This window comes from Lissotriton helveticus, chromosome 4_1 (genome assembly GCF_964261635.1).
Source record: "Lissotriton helveticus chromosome 4_1, aLisHel1.1, whole genome shotgun sequence".
Taxonomy (NCBI): domain Eukaryota; kingdom Metazoa; phylum Chordata; class Amphibia; order Caudata; family Salamandridae; genus Lissotriton; species Lissotriton helveticus.
The window spans coordinates 1,747,798,558-1,747,818,434 of NC_136063.1; positions in this window are offsets into that span (position 1 = coordinate 1,747,798,558).

The following is a 19,877-nucleotide window of genomic DNA, read 5'->3' on the forward strand; positions in this document are numbered from 1 at the left end:
AGTGCTAAAGGGCATATGCTCTCTGTGTAAATTGTTACATGATTCGTTCTTCCTGATTGGCATATTTAATTTATTGGTCAGTCCCTAGTATAGTGCATTGAGTGTGCCGGGGCTGGTAAATCAAATAGTACTAGTGGGCCTGTAGCACTTATTGTGCCACCTACATGAATAGCCCTGAAAAGATGTCTCTGGCCTGCCACTGCAGAGCCTGTGCACAGTTTGGTAACTGCCATGTCAACTTGGCAAGTGCACCCACTTGCCAGGCCCTAATCTACAATTTTCTTACATATAGGACACCTCCATGGTAGGTCCAAGGTACCCCCCTGGGCAGGGTGCAACTGAAGAACTTTTAACTTCGCTCTCAGGGAATACTTACTAAACTACCTTATCACTTAGTGAGCTGTTCGTTGTCCATCAGAGTAGAGTGGGGGCCTCGCGCAGGATCACTTTAAAGAACAGAGCTAAATGGTACTCTTCTTCCTGTTCTGCTGCTAAACGAGAACTTACACTAGCAGTAAAATCCAAGGTACCGTGCCGTGTTAGCCTTGCAAGGAAGAGTTACAAAAAAGCTTTGTCCATGGCTAGGGGGGCCTATGAAACTAAATACTGGGAGGATTTAATGATGGCCAGCTCTAGGAAAGACTCGAGGGCTTTTTGGAAACTGCTGAGAGATAGAGATAAACTTGCCGACTCTCTTTTGACCTGTAATATCACGGGGGAGGCGTGGTTTGCCCATTTCTCTAACCTATATGCTATCCCGGAGGGATCCTTAGATGCATTGACAGATCTCTCTCGAGTGCCTGTAGATTACTCGGGTGAGGACATCCTTTTTGCAATCAGCGAAGTTGAAGGGGCAATTAAGTGCCTGGTGCCTAATAAGGCGGCAGGACCGGATGGCATCCCAGGTGACTTAATAAGGGCCAATCCGGAGGTGTGGAGCAAGCTTATTGCCCTACTTCTGAACGCGGCGCTGCGGGGTGGACCTTTCCCCGATTCCTGGAAGGGTGCGGAGGTCGTCCCGATCTTTAAAAAGGGATGTCGGGAAGACCCCGCTAACTACCGCCCTATTAGTTTGCTAGATTCCACACAGAAGGTAGCTGGCAAGGTAGTTTTAGGCAGGATCTTACAGTGGGCTGAAGATAACCTAGTATTGTCAGACTTTCAGGCTGGTTTTAGATCTGGTGTAGGGACTATTGAACAGACATTTCGCTTACTACTGCTATACTGGAAAGTGGTTGTACTGGGCAAGGGCAGTCTGTATCTCGCATTTATAGATTTACGGACTGCCTTTGACCTGGTCCCACGTGTCCAGTTGTGGAATGTCTTGGAGGGTTTGGGAATCCTTTCGTACCTACTAAGCATGCTTACCAAGTTTCACAAGAGTAATTTTGCACAGATCAGGTGGGGAGAGCAGGGCCAAAAAACACCACGTATTCCCGTAAATAGGGGTGTCCGCCAGGGTTGTGTGCTTGCCCCCACTCTGTTTTCATTATATGTTAATGGAGTGGTGGAGCACTTACTCAAACATCCAGCTGATGCACCTTCCCTGGCTGGCAGGAAAATTCCTACCCTCCTATTTGCCGATGACACCCTCCTGATCTCAAAAACCCCAAAAGGCCTTCAATCTTTACTCTCCAGCTTTAACATATTTTGTGATTCTAGGGGTCTTGCAATTAATGTAGGCAAAACTAAATTCTTGGTTCTAAACCCCCCAAGGAAAACTGTTGTTCCCCCCACCTTGGATTCAGTCCCGCTAGAAAGGGTAAAAGAGTTTGATTATCTAGGTATCCGCCTCTGTGATTCTATGAATTGGAAGTCCCACCATCAAAAGACCCTTTTGACTCACAAGAGGATAACAGGGGCCCTATTGAAGGAACAACGCGCCTCGTCCCTCAAACCAGTAGGTGCTGTACTAGATATATATAGGGCACGGGCGGTGAGCGCAGTCCTGTACGGGTCTGAACTGTGGGGTGTGCAGAAAGTTGACCACTTGAGGCGCCTGGAAAATAACTTCCACAAAGACCTCTTGAGGCTCCCGCATAGCACCCCTTCCCTCCCACTTTTATTGGATACAGGTACACGACCAATTGATGAGCAGGCAAGGCTGCGTCCCCTCCTTCTGTGGGCACGAATCTGGAGGGTTCCAGAACTGTTCAGTTATGCGGAAGGCCTAAGGGAAGTTCTCTCAACCCCTGGCTGGCACAAGGTCCGTTGGCTTAAGGAAGTTATGCGGCTTCTTTATGACCTCGGCCTTGGAGATGCCTGGGTTAATAGAACCTCCCCCACTAAACAGACCCTAAAGAATCTCTATTGGACTTGGGTGGCAAATGGGAGAAATAGTGACTCTAAACTCTGTAGATCTTCCAGAGAATTTTTGATGGTTAAAGAGCATCCTGTTAGGGAATCCTACTTAGATCTGATCCACAAATCATGGGATAGGGCACTATACTTTAAATTTAGAGTGGGCATGTTGCCTCTTGGCCAGTTGACAGCAAGCTGGAAGCCACCGCTGCAAACTGTACCATATTGCCCCTTTTGTGATAACAAGCTTGAGTCAGTTGCCCACTTATTGTTTGAGTGCCCAGCCTATGCAGCCCCGCGGCGCATTTGGCTGAAACCTCTATGTATGAACCTAGGTACCAGATTTCATCTGGAGGCCCTGCGCATTTTAAGATCAGATGCTCGTCCCCTGTATGCTTGCTGCTTAGCAAAATTCTTAGGCTGGACATGGCGAATCAGATCCACCAGGCAATTGTGTCTCCACTAATCACGAACTGTACCAGCCATCTAAATACCTCCTACTTGTATTTGATCTTTTTGCTAAGAGCTGCTCAAACACTGAGGTGTATGTTTTATTGCCATTTTTATGTTTTTAGCAAGTATCTAATTGCACTATCTGTAAGTGAGGATTAAATGTTAAAATGTATTGTATTTTTTAATTTTTATTGTGCTGGTATGCTTTTGATGATATGTCTAATATATCGAAATAAAGCTATGTTTCTACATTTCTACTAATATAATAAGAACTTGGCACAGAATCTGAAAATATGAAAAAGACATCTTTATTAAACACAATTAAGTGAGGCTACGTCACCCAACTGCCTTAGCAATTGAATGAGGCAGTCTGCTGAATGGTCTCAGCACAGACCTCTTATACCATTTATTATGCCCTAGGCACACATTTTCTCTTTGAAGTACATTATTGTTGGTCACTCCCAGGTGCACACAAAGCACTGTATGATGACAAACCCACTTTTCAGTTTGTCCAGCCCAAAATTAATCATCAAACAAACCCATAATAAACATTCTTCTTTAGACAAGCTGGGCAAGACCCATAATGAAAAGGCCCGCAGCCCACATCATGAATAGACCATCAAGAAGGAACAGAAACAGATAGGAGCAAGATAAAGGGGTGTGTGCGTGTACAATAAACATTGCAATGTCCTGCTCTTTGATCTCTATCTGACCAGCTGCCTAACAAGGAACTGGCTCAACGAGGTCAGCCTCGGGCAAGGGAGTCAGCTTTCGCCAGGTCATGCAGGAGTCAGCACAAACCCATGCTAAGGTTATGTCCTCAAATACTTGTTCTGCCACAGTGAGGGCCTACTGTAAAGGCAATCCACAAAATGGCTGCCGTTCACAAAATGGAACCTGAGGGAGGACGAAAACTCTGATTTCAGGGTGATTCTGTCATTTGAATATGACGAAAATGCTTGTGCATAGTGTACTAGCCATTCTCGGTCTGCTGATATCAAAATCGTCATGATACGACGATGTTTATGACACAGGTCCAAAATTTTCAGTACCACAGACGCTCCTTTTGCCCTTACATAGGCAATAACCTATACTCACACTAGTCTGAGTCCAGGTCTATATTTATCAAATCATCAAGATGTTTCTGAAGCATAATCCTATTACTTAACGACTCTCTCGGGACAGGTCTCCTTACACACGCAGTAGCACAAAGGCCATATATGGCAGGACCAAATAGGGAATGCCTCTATCTGTAGTATGTGGTATAAGACCACACACCCAACAATTAGTGATGTTCACTACTAACTGGTGTCGATGCAGAAACTATACAAAAGGAATTATCAGTAAACTCTGACCTTCTAACTAGTCCATGTTCAGGTAAAATCTGGAAAGAATGCAAAGAAGTAGAAGTAGGAAGAGACATAGGTTGGGAGGTGGGTACAGATGTGAATTGGGCAGCAAAAAACAATCCCACCCAAAAGACAATGCCATGTTTAAAAAAACTATAGAAAACACGTCATTAGGAACATATAGACAAAGTAGTGACCGCTATACAAATGAATCATAATTTTCCACAACCCTAAGCAAAAAGTAAATCCTAAAATTATCTAGTACATTTTAGGTCTTCCTATGCATTTCTGTAATTCATTATATGTTCAAGTGAAACATTGGTGACCCTCATTAATGCTCTGAGGTGAAAAGGGGATACTCTTTCACAGAAAATGGACTTTATTCTGCTTTTACGAAACAGAATACTACTTTAAAATAATGCCAGCAGAACAATAAAATCATTCTCCTAACACGTAGTCTATACAATCACACGGAAACCTCTTGTGCAACCAACTATGCCCAGAGTCTGTTCAAAAAGCTTCTCTGGCAGACTTCTATTGTCCAATCAAGTCTGCTCCCGTGTTGCATGGGCCTTTGGATTCAGGCCTCCCATGCTCTTGATGTTCAGTATCTGTTGGAGTGCCCTCCTGGCAAACGCTCATAGCTCATTCAAAAAGTCTCAATGTCTCAAGGCAGTGCAACGTATCTCTCCTCTGCGGCAGGCACTACAGATATTGTGCTCCTCTCGTGCAGACCCAGGACCATTCTCAGACTCCAACACTCATCATTCAGTGTCAGAGGACGCTCAGGCCGCTCTTTCATGGGCACCAGAATGGAGTGCCTTTTGCCGCTCTTGGATCCTCCGGTGCACTGCACTTCCGTTGAAGCAAGGGAAAAAAAGGGGTGCGTGGCCAAAACTCAGGCCAAGGGGCTCAAAGGACTGCACACTGTCAGAGGTTAACCAGCACATAACAGGCGCTTTTTTCCACTAAAATCTCAAGGGACTTTGGCAAAACCAGCTCCTTCTTCTTTTCTGATGTTGAACGCCTTCTGATGAAGCAAGTGCGATGCTTTAAACAGTTCACTGTACAACAAGGGGACTGCAAACAGGTGGCCTGCGATCTTCAAAGGGGTGGCCACAGCAATGGGACAAATCTGCGTTGAAATACACTGTCATTCCCAAAGGCAATACAAAAACAAAGGCAATAGGCAAAACAGTGCCTCTAGTCTCTTCAATTGGGTTTCCGTGTGAGAGCATATCTTTCATCATCATAGCGACATGGGAATTCTATCTGAATGGATGTCCTCATACATAGTGGCATGTCTAATGGGGCAAACACATTTTATCTCAATGATACACATAGGTGTTCCTAAATTCCTCATCTAGAACATCTCAAAAGCGGGATCACATACATGTTATCATAATAATTGTGCATCAGGTGGGACTATGCAATACAAAAGCTAATTATCAAGATGTGAAACAAAAGACAAGAACTAGAGAGTCCTGGTATTTCCAATATTTATAATACATCTGGTCCATCAAAATTAAAGCAGTAAAAAAGAACTAAAATCCAATTTTAGAATAGGCATTGAAGTTGTCATATTAAAAAAACGTAATGTGTCTCCTATTGAGGTGGAAAGTTTATCTTCAGTTAATCAGTCCTAACAGTCCTAACAGTCAGACTGGAAAAACATAAGAATAGGCCTAAAGAAAATTCTTAGAACCAGTCTAGTTATGCAAAAGGGAATTATACATAAGATGGGGGTCCATGGTACATTACTGCAATCTGAAAGTGTGAACCTGAACAATACACTGATAATAATAAAAGCTGACTGGTGAAAGGAATACGGAAAAGAGAATAGGACACAGCTAAAATCCCCAATAACTAGGCCTGATGTGCTTGGGTGATAGTCAGGCATGTGACCCAATACCAAGAGTATTGGGTGATACACAAAAAAAAATTCACAATAGTCTACAAATTTAACTCTACCGTTGGCCACTACACCATATACGGTAATCTCAGCTAATGTTCCAGTTCCTTCTTCAGGAAAAAAATGAAACCTGGTTTCTTTTACGGTCCAGAGCCATAGGAAAGCCACTTAGGAAGCAGAATAAAACTGACTAATGTGAAATAGAAATTAGGTCACCATGTACAAGAGTCACAAATCTATAATTTATCCTTACGTCCAATCAGGATATATAATTTTAGGGCTGCCTGTTCCTTACAGGAAAGGGCAGTATCGTGACTACAAATGACACAATTTGCTGTTTATTTTTCTTCAATACTTATAGCCAAATTTGACATACACTGGTGAAGTGTTGTCTGTCTGGTTCACAATATGAAAAAAGGAAAAATCATATCTGTGAATTTTAGTATCAGCGAAAATTTTACCCAACTGTTGACAGCGACACGTATCGTCATACCTGTCACAACAACACGGGTGAATTTGCAATAATTTCTTAAGCAGCAACATACAACATAAAACATGCAAAAACGCACAAAACGGACGTCAAGCCATCGGGTATACTCGCTGTAAAACGTAGCATATATAAATGAGCGGTGACGCATAATACCGTGTAAGGATACCCTCCTGTTTGACAGTAGATCACCAATAGTGGGTATCTGCTGTCAAATACAACCAGCAAGAACAATTCATGATAGATCAAAATACACAAACATGAAAAACGCATGGACATTTCTTTTCAAAGGAGTTGCGCAAAAAAAAAAAATCTCATTTCAACCAACCAAACTCACGTGTCTTGTTATGCTTAAAAGCCCCCAGAGCAATCCATGAATGATCTGTGAGCAGAAGCGAAAAGGAAAAAAAATACACAGCACACAAAAGAGAGACATATACAATATGTACAGGTAATACATATAATAAACAGACATCAATTGTAACTTTTAAGCAGGGGACAAAACATGATACACATTACCAAACACAAAAATAAATGTCCATTACTTAACTGCTACCATCTTGTCAGACACCTTGCAACATGAAGCCTTTTTAACTTTTAGAGGTTACTTATTCATGTAGGCTTCAAAATTTTAGTAAAAGGCTGCATCTTATTTTTTTTTGTCTAAGATGTAATGCAACACTTCGTTTTCTGTACTAGCAGACATTATTTTTTTTGGAGCAGAAATACAAATGTCGTGATGTTGGGACTTTTAAAGAAACCTTTCAAGAAACCTTTTTTATATTTCCCTTTGGAATTAAGTCTTTAACTTTAAACCCGAAATTCCACCTTTCAGAGGCTGTTTAGCAATGTTATTCTGCATTTCACAGAGACAAGGCTCGAATTTAAAAGGTCACAATGTCAACATGACAAAGACAGAAGGCCTACTACATTTACTGTGAAGGGTTCACACATACCAGTTTTTAGAACAAATGTTTGCTACCACCCTATACAATGGTACTCATTTTAGCAACCTAACATTGATGAACGTCTGAAATGGGCCCCGCTAAATTTAGAACCTTCAACCCTGATATTAAACACAAACCTCTGCACCGGGCACATTGGCTCACCGAGCTATGAAAAACAACCTCAATAACAACCCACAAGTTTGTATTATGCACAAATGTATGCATTTACTGAAGCCAAGACACTTTCAATCTATGGTAAATGACAAGAATCTGTGTTAAATAACCATTTAACTCAATTTCGACTTTTATCTTTGGGCCACATCTCATATAAATCCTTGGAAAAATGAGTTCTCTACGCCCGCGCCAAGGGAAAACCAACATGCAAATTACCTAATTACACCGTAACACATAAATTAAATCAAATTTTAATACTGGGAGGTCATAGTATGAGTATTAAGCTTTATAAATATAAAAAAACGATTTTAAAAAGCACTTATTTTTTTTCTCAAATAATTTTTCCATAATTAATAATTTTTCGTTCAATGCAACCAATTATCTGTTTTTATGATAACTTCACATATAAAGGTAAGCTGCATCCCTTGCCTATAATTTTTAGATGCATTCATTTATGCGCCTACGCACAAACAGCCTAACTTAAAGCATGACATTTTTCGCGCCATTTTTAAAGGACAATCAGTATTTAGCGACAGAACAAAAAATATACTTCAAAAATGCTTTCAGAGAGGAAAACCGCATTTGGAATGTCTTCCAGTGATACAAAGTGATGAAACTTATTTTTGTAACCCTCTAAAACACTATTCTGAAATGAAAAAGGCCAACTGTGATTAACTAACGGCTAAGTCCTGGGCTAAATATCTGCTGCCTTAAGGCAGGAAAGGGTGATACCTGAAAGAGTGCTGAAACCTGAGCGGGCTTTCAGTTTTACTGAAAACAGACATTTCAAGTTTTAAAAATGCGCGTGCAAACAGATGCATTTAAATCTAGCAAGAAAAAATTTACTTTAGCTGAAGTGTTTGCCTTTAAAAAACGCTACAAATTTGTTTTGCTACCAAAGGCACAATTATTTTTGAGGCCCTTCATATTCCTAGTGAATGTGAATTTTAACTTATCTATTTTAAGCATTTAACAGTTTGCACATATGCGTTTTCGCTTAGTCTGTAAATTAAATAGCAACATATAGCGATTTTAGCATGTGACATAGTAAATTGCTGGAGTGTTATTTAATTTCTACTTAATATCAATTAATCTGACATTTTACTTAACAGACTGAAAACATCAAGACGCCCACAAACACATATTGAGCTCATTGCAGACATAAAGAGAAAGGATTCAAACAGGACACACAATACAGTGCTGTAGCTATTGTTTTCATAAATTGCCATCGCAATTCACATACTGAACTTACACCAATGAGAAAACCACATAGACATTGAAACACACATTGAACCCACAAATCGACACTCAGGACGATAATAAAGCCATTTGTAAATACTAGCTAAGTCATATTTACAAGAAACACGTCACAAAAGGGTTCCAAAAGACTGCAAAAAACATAGCCCAACAGACTGCTGTATGTGCACGAAGCCACAATACACTTAATTCATTAACTTTGGCTGGCAGAACACCAAAATCGTTCTGCATATCTCCATTTATAAAATTGCGCAGAACAAAGGATCCTTGTTTTGTATTATGTCATATTTTAATTCCCTGGGGATACAAAATCACCAAGGAAGAAATGTGTTTTTTTAAATCTAAACCTATATAGATATCCCCTTTAGGGGAAGCCGGCTAATCCAAACGTACACAAAGTTGGCCAACACAAAGCTCCAAATTTGCTAAGATCAGGCATCTTATAGCTCACTAATCTAGCTTCAAACTTCATGGGGCTATCTCTATCGATACACTCGTAAATATGCAAGACCCTCGGTTTTTGAACATTGCAATATTCAAATAAAAACTAAGGACAAATCAAACAAAGAACCAATCAAAATCAAAGAATCAAAGAACAAGGGACTGGGAGCGACCCACTTATACTTAACTCTTACTTTTACTAATCAAAAATGTTATCCAGATTCTAACTGTCAAGTTCTACATGACCTAATGGTCTTCTTAAGAATACTCACGCCAAAAAGGTTATCAGTCAGGAGTGACATCATGTGGAGGATTAAAAATCAGGAAGGTAGACATATACTGGGCTGCAGAATCAAAGAATCTCCAGAAACCCCGTGCACAGAGTACCTTCCTAGTAGAATCTTGCTCTGTCCTCCTCAGTTTATCTCAGTCTCCTGGCACGATCACTCCCACAGAAAGTCACTTCTCTGATGATTCCCGCGTTAGGGCGCCAACTGAAGAACTTTTAACTTCGCTCTCAGGGAATACTTACTAATATAATAAGAACTTGGCAAAGACTCTGAAAATATGAAAAAGACATCTTTATTAAACACAATTAAGTGAGGCTACGTCACCCAACTGCCTTAGCAATTGAATGAGGCAGTCTGCTGAATGGTCTCAGCACAGACCTTTTATACCATTTATTATGCCCTAGGCACACATTTTCTCTTTGAAGTACATTATTGTTGGTCACTCCCAGGTGCACACAAAGCACTGTATGATGACAAACCCACTTTTCAGTTTGTCCAGCCCAAAATTTTTCATCAAACAAACCCATAATAAACATTCTTCTTTAGACAAGCTGGACAAGACCCATAATGAAAAGGCCCGCAGCCCACATCATAAATAGACCATAAAGAAGGAACAGAAACAGATAGGAGCAAGATAAAGGGGTGTGTGCGTGTACAATAAACATTGCAATGTCCTGCTCTTTGATCTCTATCTGACCAGCTGCCTAACAAAGAACTGGCTCAACGAGGTCAGCCTCGGGCAAGGGAGTCAGCTTTCGCCAGGTCATGCAGGAGTCAGCACAAACCCATGCTAAGGTTATGTCCTTAAATACTTGTTCTGCCACAGTGAGGGCTTACTGTAAGGACAATCCACAAAATGGCTGCCGTTCACAAAATGGAACCTGAGGGAGGACGAAAACTCTGATTTCAGGGTGATTCTGTCATTTGAATATGACGAAAATGCGTGTGCATAGTGTACTAGCCATTCTCGGTCTGCTGATATCAAAATCGTCATGATACGACGATGTTTATGACACAGGTCCAAAATTTTCAGTACCACACAATGTATGCGAAAGGTAGGACATGTACTGATGTGTGTAACATGTCCTGATAGTAAAAGGCTGCCGATTTTGTTTTTCACTTTTGTAAGGCTATCTTGCCCCTTAGGACAGAATGGGGAATGCCTTGTAACATTTTACAAGCACATCTTCCCATAGGGATAAGTAAGAAAAAGAAAGTTTAGGCTCCCTGAACTCAGAATTTAATAACGCATCTTTTTCTAAAGATGTTTTTGAAGTTGTGTGTTTGAAAGGGCCAATTTTAAATGTAATTAACAACAAGGGGTGGTGATGTATGCATTTTCTTGTTTAACCATTCTGTGTCTCTGCCTGTTTGTGCATTGAGTGTCTGGATTTGGAGTGACTATGGCTGGGGATGTGCATTCTCTCAGATAGCCACTGGAGTGGTTGATGTGTGTCCTGCCTTTACTGAATGAGTCAGGACTAGGCTGAATAGACCTGGGCTGCATTCAGAGTAGGGAGAGGAGTTCTCACTAGCACCTGAGTAGGCCCGGTCTGCATGTAGAGTGGTGGGAGGAAATTTCCCTTGCACCTGAATAGGGCCTGTCAGCCTTACACAATGCCGTCTCACCTCCTGATGGGAAGCTGCACAAGAGAGGACAGAACTGATTTGGACTGGGCTCGGAGATCCATGCACAAAGAGAAAAAATATATTTTTGGGGTATACGTATTAGACCTAAAACCCCTGAACTTTTGACTACTTCTGGAATCAAGAGAAACCTTTGCCAAGGAGAAGACCTGGGGAAACTGAGAAGTACTGCCCTTGCTGTGTGTCTGGGCTTGGCCTGCAGTTGCTGTTTTCTGCCAAGAAAAGGAGAAGGACTTTGCTGTGTGCTGTGTCGCCTGCTTGAGGAAAGTCTCCAAGGGCTTGAGTAGATCTTACCTACTTTTTGAAGTCTCAGGGACACAATAATTTCACCCCCAGCTCCCATGGACTTCCTTGCTTTGAGTTTTGACCTGCCAAGAGGTGCCTGTGAATCCTTGCTTTGAGTTCTGACCTGCCAAGAGGTGCCTGTGAGTGTACTAGGCCTCTGGAGGTTGTTTCTGCTATTGGGAGCTGGAAAAGCAACGCATCAACAAGGAAATTGGTGCATTGCTCCAGCGACAGTTTACTGATGCAGCACAGTGGTACAAGAAGAATCTCCCTGCATAGGTGCACCACTGCTGAAACCGACGCAGTGCTTGTCGACGTTGCAAGAATCGATGCATCAACGGATCGCGGCTGAAAAGGAGGATGCAAAACCTCTTGCTGTCGCCACATCGCTCACCAATGCATCCCGGATTGCCACACATTGTCCCTGTGCGGCAAGTTTTCCCCGACGCATCACCCGAGGATCGGAGTCATTCCAAAATTGACGCATTGCTTCCCCCTACAGACCAGACCCGACTCATCGCTCCCCTGTGTACAGTGGAACTGTCGCATCGCAAGCACGTCGGTCTCAGGAACCAACGCATCTCCTTGTTTGCAATGCTTCCCATCACTGTGACTGTTTGGCTTGGTGAATTTTGTCACAACGACAGGTACTTTCAAGAAATCATGCACCCATAGTTTTTTATGGACTCAGTTGCTTAAACCTTTTAAAAGTCATTTTCTTTAACACTGTATGTTGGATTTTTGTCATTTTGGTCTTGTTACCGTTTGATACTTTATTTTTCTAAAGCAGAGTGGTGTCCATTTGTGGTGTTATCACTGTGTTACTGTGAGTGTTGATACAAATACTTTACATATTGCCTTTGGGATAAGCCTGTTTGCTTGCGCCAAGCTACCAAAGGGGTGAGCAGGGGCTATCTAAAGTTACACAGACTAGAAGCAAGGGCCCCAATTTGGACAAGGGTACCTACGTCTGCCATCTAGAGAGCCCCATTTCTAGCATCCCTCTGTTAGGATTTTTGAACTTGGCCCTTTCTGCAGGGTCTTCCCCAATGTTTTTACCTTCACTTCTCCATTTTTGCTGAATTTGTTTTTGTTGGCCTTAGGACACTGTCCGCATTACCACTGATAAACAAATGCTAAAGTACTTGTGTTCTCAGCCTAATATATAATGAATTAGCTCATACACAATTGGTATATTCAATTTACTTGTAAGACCGTAGTGTAGTGGCACTACATGTGCCCAAGGCCTGTCGGTTAAACGCTACCAGTGAGCCAGCAGCCCTGGTTGTGCCACCCACTTAGGTAGCACTTTGAACATGTCTCAGGCCTGCTATTGCAACTTGTATGTGCAGTTTTAAGTTGCCATGTCAGCCTGGAAAAAGAAACCTTTTGCCAAACCCAAACCTTCCTTTTTTATGCATATAAGTCACCCATAGGGTAGGCCCTTAATGGCGAACTGAGTCCTTAGGTCGACCTGAAGATATTGGAGGGTTATCAGTGAACTACCCGGGAAAGAATTTTCCAGTATAAAAATTGACGGAACACTGTTTGTGGTAGCATGCATCTACAGCATGTAAATCAGACACATTTTGGATACGTCTCTTAACTTTGTCTGCCCATTCATAATTGCATTCGTTGCATTTTTGTAAAATTGATGATTTGACTTCAACTCTTCGTGCATTAAACCACACATTTTTTTCCTCTCCCTGAAGTATTAACTTAACACAGTACCACAGAATATATTTGTTTTTCTAAAATCAAACGGGGTTTCACACAACCGTAGAACACGAGAAGTTGTGGGATCTGATTCTTTCTCCTGGAACTGAGTTTTCAAGTCAACAAAACGCGCTCTACATTTCCTGTGAACTTTCTGCCCAACACAAACGTGAAACTTAGATATTTTTCTCTCCTTGCATGCTTTTTTAGTTCCAGTCATTCCTCTTTCAGTGAGTACAGATACATCGTCATCTTCTTGAAACACCACATAACAAATGAAACACTTTACTATGTCCATTTTCACTGTATCTTACAGCAACTCGCAAGAACCTGTAACACATAAATGAAACATTTTTGATTAACAAAAAACAAACAATAACAATAAAGTTACAAAATAAAACACAAACAATAGCAAACTTTTTTTCAAAAGTTTCATTTAATATTTACGTTCCTTCACACTTTGTCATATAAGTCAGCAAAAAAATTATGCAAACTTTGTCTATCTGACATATTCCGCGATTATTTGATATCATGGTCATCAGAAACAATTTTTGATATTATATTTGACTTTCCCGTCCATAAAAACACATAAAATGATACCACACATGGGCATATAAACAGTTATACCCTATATCTCAAATAATGGGCAGCCATTTTGAAAAATCCGCCATATTGGATTAATGCGTCATGATAGAATGGTAGACTTTTCACCATTGTTTTTTACTGAAAATTTTCAATAAGAATCCACTCACAGAAATTGTATTGCAATTAGTTCTAGGTTAGCCCATTTGTTGAACTAATTTGACTAGACTAAATTTACACTGAGACTGTGCCGCTCACACTGAGAATCAGCACAAGTCCCCACTAGCTTGTCTATTCGCACCACAGCATCGACCACTCACAGGAGATCACCAACATGAAGATCCAACCCGCTCATCTGTGGCTCCCTGCCTGCTCTTTTCTGCCACGTCAACAGCTTTACGAGATGCTTTCATTGCTCCGTATGGCCGTCTCCATCGCTGTTGGCCTTAACTTTTGACTTTGACCCAGTCCAGCAAGATTAGATATCCAGAGTTGGCACTTTGTGCTTTTTTGCACTATTTTTTGCAAAATTCTTTAAAAATCATATCTTTCGATTCTACAGATTGGATTGTTGTTATTTTGGTCTTCTTTCATTTATTAAAGTTTCCTCTATATTTCTGACTTGGTTTGTGATATTTTTGAGTGATGTTTTCACTGATTACTGTTTGAAGTGTTGCATAAAAACGTTACTCATTGCCTAGAAGTAAGAAGTAAGAAGCTGTGTGATTCTTTGCTGGCGCGAGAACCGCGTTGAACTGCCAAGAAAATTGAACTAGAATGCTTCGAACGCTTTTTAATTAATGATGCTAATTGAATTTAAAAATTGTTACCTGATAGCACTATTACATTGCTGCACGAATCACTATCAGGGGGATTTGAAGGGGGAACTCCCGAAATATAACTTGCCCGCCATCTTTGAAGTTAGCGCTCTAGGGCCAGATGTAGGTGTCAAAATACCGGTCGGAATTGGCCGAAAATACCGATTTTTGGCCGTTTCCGACCGGTATTATGACATTGGTATGTAGAGGCACTGAAAACATACAGATTCGGTAATTTTACCGAATCGGTAATTTTACCAAAACGGTAAAATTACCGATCGGTAAATTTACCGAATCTGTATTTTCCTATGTAGGTAACACTTCTAACAGTGCTACAGGGCCTTTAGAATTCGTTATTTACCATGTAATACAATTGCATGGTAAATAACGAATTCTTATGTGCATGCACATCTGTGCATGTACACCTGTGCCATGTGGCACACAGACATGCCCTAAAGGCATGTATGTGTGCCACATGGTGCACAAGCCAGTTACAGGGGTGCAACAGGGTGTCAAAGTGACACCCTGTCCCCCTTTGCAATTTGGTATTTTTGCCGATTCGGTAAATACCGACTCGGTATTTGCTATTGAATCCTATGGGCTTCAAGGCCCATAGGAATCAATGGCAAATACCGATTCTATAATTACAGAATCGGTAAATACCGAATCATAATGATTCGGTATTTTTTACCGAATGAATACCTGCATGAGATTTACCGATTCATGAATACCGAATCGGTAAAATTCGGTATTTATGAAGCGGTAAATCTGATTTACCTACATCTAGCCCCTCGTCGCTCAAATCACCAGGGCTATATCAAGCCCGATGATGCGACCGCGCACCAGAGGCAAGCCCGTCTACGCCTGTCCATGCCCCTCCGGGCCCAGGGGGCAGGACCCCTGTATGTTCAATATCAGGAAAGCTCCGGTACAGCCCAAATCTACTCAAATCATACAATTCATCCTTAGACCCTGTCTGCCTGCATTCCATTGATCCTGATCGTTGGAACTATAGATGTAAGTACTGTTCCCATAATTTTCAGGACCTCTGTCCTACTAATCTAAATGCAGCAAAACTCCATCAAATATTCAAGTTTTTTCTATTGAACTGTCGTTCCCTATCAAAACATTCGGTGGGAATATCCCTGCTCCTTATGGAGGAAAGCCCGGATGCCTTGTTCTTAACGGAAACCTGGTTGAACTCAGCTACGGATCCTGTTATATTACTAGCCATACTTCCTGGCTATATTATACAGAGACTTGATCGAACTCATGGCAGAGGGGGTTCGGAATTGCCATTATTCTAAAGAATCATTTTATTTGTAGAATCCTGGGAAGCCCTCTCTCAAAATGTGAAAACTTCCAATTCTCTAGGATTTACTTCCACTTTCTCTGTGATTTTGGTTTATCGTCCCCCAGGACCCGCAGGTCAATTCTGCAACTCACTTACAGACACTGTCACTAATTTAGCTAATTCCACCACTAATTTCACCATTCTTGGAGATTTTAACATTCACTTTGATTATATAAATTCTAAGTTTGCAACCCAATTGACTTCTGATCTAGCAGCTCTACAGCTAACCCAAAAAGTACAATTAGTAACGCATTTGAAAGGACATCTCCTAGAGCCCATTTTCTCAGGTCTAAAGGAGCTATCCTGCCAACCATCTATACCCATTCCTTGGTCGGACCATTTACTTATTCCTTTTTTATGGTCCCCTGCCCATGCCATTTCCCCATCTGGACTAGTGCAAACCAAAGGGCGATGCTGGTCAAAACTCCCATTGGACTCTTGGATAACAACTTTAGAAACATCGAAGCCTGCTCTTAATTTGGACCCGATAGTGGCCAATTCGAATTTTGATTATTCGATTAACAACTTTCTGGACTTAGTTCTCCCAAAAACTATTATTAAGCTGCAAAAAGGTTCCAATAAAGCTGTCTGGTATACCCCAAGGCACCGAGAATTGAAACAATTGTGTAAGAAAGCAGAGAGAGGTTGGAGAAGGAATTTCTCCATAGATAAAAAGCAGGAATATGAAGATGCCATCAAAACCTATAAAATGGAAATTAGAAACACTCAAGCCGTTCATTAGGATAAAAATGATAGCCTCCTCTGCTAACTCCTCTCGGGAAACATTCAAAATTGTTGAGAGTATTGAATGTTCCCTCCCTTCCTGACTCCTTCACCACATCAAACCAGCGCTGTAACGAAATGGAGGAATTCTTTCATAGCAAAATTCAAAATATCTATGAATGTTTCTCCTCCACTGAGGATCCCAATGTCATCTATTATGATAAGCCTCATATAGAAGGCAAGGAAATTAGTCCAGCGGCCCTCCCGACAATGGACTATAACTGTTTGTTAGCAACATCTGGTCGAGTAAAAAGCGGATCACTTAACGACCCGCTCCACTTAGCATTCTTAAGCAGGCAGCAGAGACAGTGGGCCCGGTCCTTCTAGCTGTGATTAATTCATCCATTGTATCTGGAGTAGTTCCCCCTCCCTGGAAAAAAAGCTATGGTGAGAGCTCTCCTGAAGAAACCTACTCTAGATCCTGACTTTCTGGCCAATTATCGTCTGATCTCTCTTCTTCCAGGGATCTGTAAAATTCTGGAGAAATATGTAAATATCACTCTTTCTGCTTACTTAGAAGCTAACCATCTCCTTCACCCAACCCAAACAGGATTTTGGCCCGGCCACGGCACAGAGACTGCACTTCTAGCGGTCCTGGAAGAATCAAGTACATTTTTTGATTCTGGAGGATCATCTGCCGTGATCTTACTAGACCTAAGTGCGGCATTCGATACAGTGAATCACTGTAGTTTAATTGACCGACTTAGAAGCTTGGGGGTGACCGGAATAGCGTTAACCTGGCTGAGGTCATTCCTGGAAGGGCGTTCTTTTCAAGTATTTGAGGTGAAACAAATTCCAAGCCCAGGCCCCTTTCATGTGCCACAGGGCTCTTCGTGAAGCCCAACGCTTAATGCCTATATGGCCCCACTGGCAGAGATCATACAGCCTTATGGAGTAAATATTGTAACATATGCTGATGATCCTCAGCTAGTGGTTTCACTCAACCAGTCTGATTCATCAACATCTTGCCTCTGTACTTGTCTTGAAGAAGTGGCCAAATGGATGCATTACTCCCATATGAAGATGAATGGAGACAAGACGGAGCTAATGCTCCTCGGTAATCCTTCATTATTTAAGCCAATGGAGATGTGGCCGATGGTAATGGGAGCAGTGCCTGTTCCCTAAGAAAACATGAAAAGTTTTGGAGTTTGCTTGGACTCAGACCTTACTCTCAAAGTCCAAGCCAGGAAGGTGGTTGCCACATGTTTCAACATGCTCCGAATGCTTCGTAAAGTTCTGCCTCTACTTACTTTTCAGGCTAGGAAACTTGCTGTCCACGCCTGGACTTTAGCTCGCACCACAGTCAACTACCAACCCAATTTCTCATAGGATTTAACCATAAATATTACAGCTTAAGAAGAGAGGCCACCCTTCAGTGGGTAAAGAAAATTAGGACAGTGACAATGATAATGACCAAGTGACAGTGATAATGTCTATCCAGGGTTGATTCCTGATAATGGGTGGACGGTCCTCGTCCTTCCAATTTTGTAAAGCCCAACTACCATCCACATTTCTTTAACAAAACTGTGACTTTGTCAGCCTGATGTGAAGCTCACTAACACGGATGCTGTTATGTCAGGCAGATAGTCAGGAAAGTTTTCCTAAGACACATGCCCATTGAGCATGTGCCAGTTACTGAGACTTGCAAACAAACTATGCGGGCTGACATTGTATCAACCGCGGCTTGCAGTACTTGAGGGTCTTCCTGAACCACCCACTGATGAGGCTAAATCTAAATGTCATGGTACTTATAGAGCGCACTGTCACCAGACAGCTTGCGGTGTCGCCTATTCGGCTTCCTGGCCCTGATACTCATACCGTTGTGAAACCCCTCCTGGCTTTCCCTGTGAAGTGTCCACTCCTGGGCACCTCCAGGGTGAAGCCAGGCATCCTTAGCGCTGTTGGGGCCGGTGTGGAGGCTAAGCAAGCTATTGCCCAGAGTTGCAGTGTGGGGCCCGTGATTAGAATATGCACCGGGGCAAGAATTAACAGGTCTGAGGAAATTGAGCCCGAGACCCCGCCGAGGCAGGAATCGAACCCTGGTCCCTGGCCAGAGACCCCGCCGAGGCAGGAATCGAACCCTGGTCCCTGGCCAGAACTCTGCATCAGGGTCTGCCACTCTAACCATTGAGCCAGACTCCACCACAAGGCTAAGCAGTGTCAGATTTTGAGCAGCTGCGGCTGTAGTCTCGCCGTGGCTTCTTGTCCATTGTTGCAAAAGCTGCCTCCGCCCCATCCTTTCCCGAAATTCTAACACAGTGGGGGTGTGGTCTGCAAGCTTAATTTACACCACCCAATCCTGTAAAGAATTGTGAAAGGAAGGGGTTAGAGGAGGCGGACGTTCAAAAAGGACATAGCAGTCCATGAGTGACGTGACGTCACAGAGTCATGACTGCTATGTCCGTAAACAAACAAACTGAGCTTGCTTCCACTGTTCCTAGTGTATCTGTTTTAGAGCATTTTAGCTAGAGCATGCTTTTGGTTCCTGACTGGACTGGTGTGCAGCACCTCCACCTGGCTATGCTCCTCACTGCTACTGGGCCTGAACTGTCCAAGACTGCCCAGGACTAGGTGGATTGCAAGACTTGCCTGACCTGAAATGAATGTTAAAAACGTTTAGGTAATCCTTATCGTTTTAAAGCCCATCATTTATATTTCATGCGTTTACTCAATTGTGCCTTCTCTAAGAGTTTTATATTTAAATGATCTTGTGTCTTTTTTTAAAAAAACAATTGTGTTGGATATTATTACTATTGTATAGTGCATACTTTTAACTGAGTTGCCTCCAGCGTTTATGAGGTTGCCACCCATGATTGAACACATTTAGACTGAGAATAGCTTGTTTTGGCGAATGCATTGTCACTCTTTTATAGTGCATTCTTCGAACTGAATATCCTCAATGTGCCAGGAATCAAAGCTGTGGAGCGGAGGACGAAGACCTCACAGTGCCTGCCAGTGAATCAAAAAGGTGTTCAGAATACATGCCATCCAGTCGTTGGCTTCTCTGCGGAGCACACAGAGCAACGGTCCTGTATTCCAGTTACAACTGTGATTCAGTGGAAATGTGAGATAAGTTTGGTG